Genomic DNA, 6,697 nt, shown 5'->3' with positions numbered 1-6,697 from the left:
CTTAAGGACAGTGTCTCTTCTCTTCTAAAGGGACGCATGTTTGTGTTCCGAACGCTCCTGTCTTAGCTGTTAACTGCTGTTTCTTCCGGGCGCTGATTGCGCGGCACCACTCTCCACTTGCAGGTGTCACAGTATTGGGGTCCAGTGACTCCTCCCTGTTTCTTAGTAATCCTTCTACTCCAAGGAGACGTGTCCCCCTTCTGCATAACTGGAAGGAATTTGACATTTTGGCTGAAAGGCAACCTAAATTAGGTGTTTGAATGACAGAGACCATCACCGAGCCGGCCCCCTGCCTGCTGTGAACAGACCCCCCGGGTGTGCTGTGCTGGGCTGGGCTGGGTAAGACTGGTGACCACAAGACGCGGCTTCACAACACGTGAAGCCCAAGTTTAAGGAGGCGGTTAGAAATAAATTAGATTTCCTCTGAAGGAAAGACGTGTGTCTCCAGCACATTTCTCTTTGAATTCCTTCCTGACTGCTTTTCAATTTGTTTGCTCGAAGGCCATAAATACAACCCAGGGGAGTTCTAGAAAAGTCTCAGCGACCTTGTGGGGGGCGTGAGGGATGGAAACAGAGCAGATGGGGTGGGGGAGGGAGCAGCCCATCAGGGGTACCGTACCGGGCTGGCTTTCCAGACATCTCTGCCTCCTGAAGAGTTTTTGAGACCCGATCATAGGGCCCTCTCAGGAGAGGCTAAATTGCTGCCTGCCGGGCTGCACCTCCCCGGGCAAGAATGTGGATTTCCCCCTCATTTCCAGAATATCCTAAATGCAGGGAGGAAGGGTTGGCAGTGTGGGAGCCAAGGGGACCCATGTCACCTCTGAGCACAGCTCNTTGCGCGGCACCACTCTCCACTTGCAGGTGTCACAGTATTGGGGTCCAGTGACTCCTCCCTTCTTAGTAATCCTTCTACCCCAAGGAGACGTGTCCCCCTTCTGCATAACTGGAAGGAATTTGACATTTTGGCTGAAAGGCAACCTAAATTAGGTGTTTGAATGACAGAGACCATCACCGAGCCGGCCCCCTGCCTGCTGTGAACAGACCCCCCGGGTGTGCTGTGCTGGGCTGGGCTGGGTAAGACTGGTGACCACAAGACGCGGCTTCACAACACGTGAAGCCCAAGTTTAAGGAGGCGGTTAGAAATAAATTAGATTTCCTCTGAAGGAAAGACGTGTGTCTCCAGCACATTTCTCTTTGAATTCCTTCCTGACTGCTTTTCAATTTGTTTGCTCGAAGGCCATAAATACAACCCAGGGGAGTTCTAGAAAAGTCTCAGCGACCTTGTGGGGGGCGTGAGGGATGGAAACAGAGCAGATGGGGTGGGGGAGGGAGCAGCCCATCAGGGGTACCGTACCCTCAGCGACCTTGTGGGGGGCGTGAGGGATGGAAACAGAGCAGATGGGGTGGGGGAGGGAGCGGCCCATCAGGGGTACTGGGCTGGCTTTCCAGACATCTCTGCCTCCTGAAGAGTTTTTGAGACCCGATCATAGGGCCCTCTCAGGAGAGGCTAAATTGCTGCCTGCCGGGCTGCACCTCCCCGGGCAAGAATGTGGATTTCCCCCTCATTTCCAGAATATCCTAAATGCAGGGAGGAAGGGTTGGCAGTGTGGGAGCCAAGGGGACCCATGTCACCTCTGAGCACAGCTCAGGCTGGCAGGGAGATGCATGAGCAGATCACTCTCGTGGGGGAAGGTTCTGGCACAGACAAGCTGGACATCATGGCAGGGGCCCTGGGCAGAGAGGCTGGCTCCAGTGAGCAGATGCTGGCGGTCTAGTCACACACGCCCAGTGAGAGGGAGAGGGGGGCCACAACGCCACCCCAGGGTGCTCTGATCTTAAGAGGAGGAGAAAAAGGGCACTAAAAATGAGGACCAACAGATGCGTGTCACAGCAGCTCACAGCGGTCAGAGAGTGGTGTCTGAAGGAAAGGGTTGTCCTGGGCCTGAGGCAGCCTGGCGAATGGCATGAGGGCAGAACTCACCCCCTGCTTTGTTTCTGGAAAATCAAACTCATACTAAAAAAATGGAAGCTACGTTTTGAGAAGTGGGGGTTGGCAAGATAGTAACGGGCAGGACCCCAGGTAGCCTCAGCCCTCCTCTGACACGTTCCCAGCATGCAGGGGGCTGGGTGGGGCTGGGCGGGTCTGGCAGATGTGCCCATCACTGCTTCCCTGGGACACTGGCTGGAGGACAGGTGTCAGCTAGGGGGCAGGTGTCCAGGTGTATGCTCTGGCTTCGGTCCTGTCAGCGTTACTGTTCTTAATAACCACTCCCATTTCCTGAGCACCCACGCCTGGCCAGGTGGTAGGACGGCATTTATCACATTGGCTCAAAAACCTTAATGCACCCTGCAAGTTTCCCAGATGAGGAAAAAGAGTCCAAGAGGTTGGCCTCTTGCCCAAGGCTATGCAAGCATCCTTGCTGGGATGGCAGAGCCTGGAGAACCCAGGTCTGCACTGTCCTGGGCTGTCTCTCTCTCTGGGCTGTTTTCTCCCTAATGGAGTATGTAATAGCTCCTATGCAGACTTGGGATATGTCCCCAAATGTGTACAGATGTCACAAAACTGGGAAAACTGGTGTCTACCCTGGATGGCAGAGGAGGGATATAAACAGAGCTCAGTGGACTGGCAAAATCTCAGAAGAGTGAGTTTCAATGCAAAGGCCTGCAATGTGCTGAAAAAGCACTGTGACTGGCCTGCGACTCGCAGCCCTGCAGAGACTGTGCTGAGTTAAGGAGTATAGTCAGGATTTAATTCAGTAAGAGCCTGGTCTCTTCTGCGTCCGACAACCCTGTGATCAGCTGCACCCAACGCCTCCCCCTGCCTTTCTGGAATACATAAACGTGCGTACTTACTGGGAGATAAGACATTGCACCTGTTTTGGGGACCAAAGACTCCTGAACTTGTCACCTGTTCATCCTCAAGCTGCTCATTTCCCAGGCTGACAGGAGACAGAAGGGACAAGGGACCACGACTGGGGTGCTGGACTTGGTAAACCGTTTACCCATCACAGTACTTGAGGTCCGCTCATGCGGGGTCAGAATCCCAGCACCCTTGCCCTGCAGGGTTTTCCTGGCCACTGAAGAAATCCAGCGAGGTCCTCACCACACGCTCCCAGCTCAGTAACTGCTAGGCTGAAAGGCGGCACTGCCGGGATGTGGGAGACAGACGTGTCCGTCCGGTCACCCACACGGTGATCCGAATGTGCACGGCCCCCTAAGGAGCCTCTCCCCGCTGGCTGTTTCTCGTCAGGGGAGAATTTAAAATCTGAACAGAAAAGCTTATATGATTCTGCAGTGGTGGCTTCTCATGTCATCATCCCTTCATAGAACTGAACATGGAAATGAACATGCAAAGCTTGACCCCCTTCCCAAACCAGTTATTTCTAACACTGGCCCTTGGTGCTTGCTTCTCCCAGCCTTGGTGTCAGTAAGCTCGAAAATGGGAATGAGAGGTCATCAGCAAAGAAAGGACTTCCGATTGACACTGAAATACCAACAGATAAGCCACCGGTCTTCTTTATTTGAAAAGAAAACCCTGAAACCCCACTACTGCCTTTCCTTCTGCTGCCAGAACTTGGGCTCAAGAAAGCGGGTTGCCTCTCGGAGATCAGTGTGGCCAAAAACGGCAGGGGAGGGGCCGTGTTTGCTGAGGAGGGAGGGAAGGGGAAAACCAATCTAGCATTCGGGCTGTGCAAGGCGAAGTGAAACAAGAAGTCATCTGGGAAAATATTATATTATAAACACATATAATAATAATATGTACACACTCATATACATCCCAAGGAGAAGCCTTACAAAGAATTCCGTTTCTTTTCCAAAGAAGGCTTCATTATGATAAAGCATTCCTATAGTGGGAATTAACTACAAAGAAATAATTTAAGAATCGCATTGATACTATGTCTGTGCTCACTACAGAAAGTCTACGATGAAGGCTGCGTGGGGCGGATGCGTCCAGCACAGACGCACTCTTCCAAAATAGGCAGTGACTTTTTCCTCTGTTCACATTTAAAATAGCTACACAGTGGTCAAATGCAGAATTAAAAATCAAATGGAGGGACCATGGAACTGCTGTCAAGGTTCTCAGATTTGTGGCTTCTGCACCTGTTATATTCTTGGATACCGATGAGTTCCACTGAGCTTAATTAAGATTAGAAATTTCCACGAAACACTTACCCACATATAAATTCTGTGTAAAGCTTTATTTTTCCCCCACCTATTTTAATTTTATTTTATTTTTTAAAAAGTGAAAGAAGAGGAAAAATGCTTACAAAAGATAGGTTTAATATATGAGAGCAAGGGACTTCCCCAGAGGCTGCCAGGCAGCTGTAGCCTCGTGCTCCTGTGCTATGTCAACCCAGTATCCCATCTTCTCATGTGACAACCATTCTTCCCCCGTCATACCGCCAAAGGGCTCCAGGTGAAGCTGCCCTTTCCTTTTTCACCTGAAGTGTAGCATGATCTGGTTCACTATGTATGACCCAACGCTGAAGGTGGCCGACATCTGAAGCAGCCCGGTACCACTGATGGCAATCAGGGGAAGTCCTAGCACGGAGGGCCTGGCTGCTACATCAGTCCTGTGGCTTCTCATGAGCTGATCTGAACCCAGAACCATCGGCAGCTGGTCGTAATCTGCCTTTGCAAAGCACCTTGCTCTGGTATTTGGAAGACGGCCCTGCCTGGCCAGAGCCCTTTGCTCCCAGTTAGCAAAAGTGGTATCAGATCNAGATTAGAAATTTCCACGAAACACTTACCCACATATAAATTCTGTGTAAAGCTTTATTTTTTCCCCCACCTATTTTAATTTTATTTTATTTTTTAAAAGTGAAAGAAGAGGAAAAATGCTTACAAAAGATAGGTTTAATATATGAGAGCAAGGGACTTCCCCAGAGGCCGCCAGGCAGCTGTAGCCTCGTGCTCCTGTGCTATGTCAACCCAGGATCCCATCTTCTCATGTGACAACCCTTCTTCCCCCGTCATACCGCCAAAGGGCTCCAGGTGAAGCTGCCCTTTCCTTTTTCACCTGAAGTGTAGCATGATCTGGTTCACTATGTTTGACCCCACGCTGAAGGTGGCCGACATCTGAAGCAGCCCGGTACCACTGATGGCAATCAGGGGAAGTCCTAGCACGGAGGGCCTGGCTGCTACATCAGTCCTGTGGCTTCTCATGAGCTGATCTGAGCCCAGAACCATCGGCAGCTGGTCGTAATCTGCCTTTGCAAAGCACCTTGCTCTGGTATTCGGAAGACGGCCCTGCCTGGCCAGAGCCCTTTGCTCCCAGTTAGCAAAAGTGGTATCAGATCTAAATCATGCTTTCAATAATGAGAAATCACATGCCCCTTCCCTCCTTTCTAATACGCTTCAGTGTCTTCTTCTTTTTTTTCTTTCTTGATTTTAATAAGCAAAATGAACCACCATCTTATTCTGATATGTTCCTTTTTAAAAGCTGTACATCACATTAATGGAAGTGTTTACTGCTGGGAATATTTTCCATGTACAATGATCTGTAACCCTCTTATCTCAACTAGTTGCACATTATTAGTTCACATCCAGTTCAATTTATAAATTAACAGAGGTGCCATTTGTCTGTACAAAAATCAATGCATATTTATGAACTTCTTTTATTCAAATAGATTTGCACATATCTTATCTAAAGATATAATACAGAATCCTGTGTAACTTGGGCAACGTGACCCAGGAGTGAATGGGACCCAACACATCCACCTTGGCAAAAGGACATAAAATATCTCTTATGTTCGGGAAAAATAGTCTTTTATGTATTTACTTAGTTTATGAAATGTACTCGAAATGCTGAATTCGTGATTTCCTTTTGAGTTTCCTAGTTATTCTTATTTATTTTTTCCATTTTGTTTTTGCACCAAGGAGACTGCAGTCAAATAATACTCAGCAACTGATCTCCTCTCTTTGGACTGAAAAATTAAACAGATACTAAATTATGACAGTGAATTTAGAAAGGAGGGCTCCAAGGGCTTGAAAGAACATGTCTGGGATAATATGATGCTTCTAAGAGTATTGCAATCACATCGTGGCAATCACCGGAGCGTGCCGCGTAACTACCTCCTCGGCTAATATGCTTTCTTCTCGGTGATGACTAATCATGTTCTATTAAACAGCGGTAATGCTGGAAGAACTCAACTATACAAGTGTAATGAAGCCAGTATTCTCCCTGGACAGATTAGCTACAACTGATTTGACACATACCATCATAGGGGCTTCAAACCTGACAAACTCTGTGCTTGCTTCTGATTTATGCCGTCAAGCTCCTCGGAGAAGAGATGAAATCCAAGTGTTCCGTTTGGTAGAGGTGAAATGGACTGATGTGCTTAACTGCCAGCTGAGGAAAGGTGCCCCTTCCCTTGTTCCTCGCCTCCCCGCCCCCTCTCATCCCCGTCCCTTGTGCCATGCTCTGTCTACAGGACACCGGGACAAGGGTCCCGTGCCGTGTGCTATCACCAAAGAACCAAGGCCCGTCGTCTCTCCTGTGTGTGGTGTCGGGAGTTAATGAGAATGAATCGACTCTGCAGCTTCCTGGCGTCCTCTTCACCCCTGAGGATGTCCAGGTTTTGTGATTTCATTTGAGGTGACAGTGGGTGGGTGGGTGGGAGGTGACCGCCAGGAGGGGTGAGGGGTCGTGACGGGACTCACGTGCTGTGACCGCTGGCATCCCCGGCATGGCGGG

The sequence above is a fragment of the Galeopterus variegatus genome, unplaced genomic scaffold (assembly GCF_000696425.1).
Source record: "Galeopterus variegatus unplaced genomic scaffold, G_variegatus-3.0.2 Scaffold57, whole genome shotgun sequence".
Classification (NCBI taxonomy): domain Eukaryota; kingdom Metazoa; phylum Chordata; class Mammalia; order Dermoptera; family Cynocephalidae; genus Galeopterus; species Galeopterus variegatus.
This window is presented reverse-complemented; position numbering follows the sequence as displayed.